The sequence below is a fragment of the Palaemon carinicauda genome, chromosome 11, assembly GCF_036898095.1.
Source record: "Palaemon carinicauda isolate YSFRI2023 chromosome 11, ASM3689809v2, whole genome shotgun sequence".
NCBI lineage: Eukaryota > Metazoa > Arthropoda > Malacostraca > Decapoda > Palaemonidae > Palaemon > Palaemon carinicauda.
Window position 1 is genome coordinate 66,943,473 of NC_090735.1, and position 906 is coordinate 66,944,378.

Below are 906 nucleotides of genomic sequence, written 5' to 3' on the forward strand. Positions count from 1 at the left end.
TATTCAAATGAACATAAATAATGACTCGGTGCCGATATCTAGTAAAGTTTGAGATCTAGGTGTATTTCTTGACTGTAAACTGTCTCTAAATGCCCAAATAAATAATGAAATTAAAACTGCTGGTTATCATATAAGAAATATTGCGTATATAAAAAAGTACCTGGACGAAAATTCTGTAAAGAAACTTGTGATAAACTGTGTTATTACCAGGATTGACTACTGCAACTCTATCTACTACAATTTACCAAATTACAAAACATAAACAGAGGAGCAAGACTGATAAAAGGTGTTCCACCTAGAGAAAGGATCACCCCTATACTAATCGATTTACACTGGCTGCCGATTAAAGCGAGAATTGAATTTAAAATATGTACAATAACCCACAAAGTTACCAGAACCGGGCGTTCAAAATACTTAAGAGAATTGATACTATTGCACAGCCAACAAATCGTGTCGACACGAAAATAGTTACGGATGGCTTCAAACTGTTGGAACCTAGATTTATGTTTACTTTAGGCTCCAGTCTTTAAATATGTGGCCCCGAGACTATAATAAGCTCCCACAAAACATTCGAATGATTGAAGATATTAAGGCTTTCAAGAGGAAACTGAACTTATTTCATGAGTCTTTTGACAGTGACGATTTAACAGTACACGAACAATACGCGATATGAAACGTTAAATACTCTGAACGAACAAGGTAAAACGACAGTGGAGGTCCTGTAGAGAGTGGGGTTCCCCTGCTGTATGGGACCGGAAAAGCAGCCATCAAAGTAAAGTACATGATGGGATGACAGCTAAAGTAATCCACCAAAGCAACCTGTCAGCCCCTTTCCCAATCCTATATGAACTAAAACAACAATGTGTATTGTCGCCGACCCTTTTCTCTTTATACTTAGCTGCCATG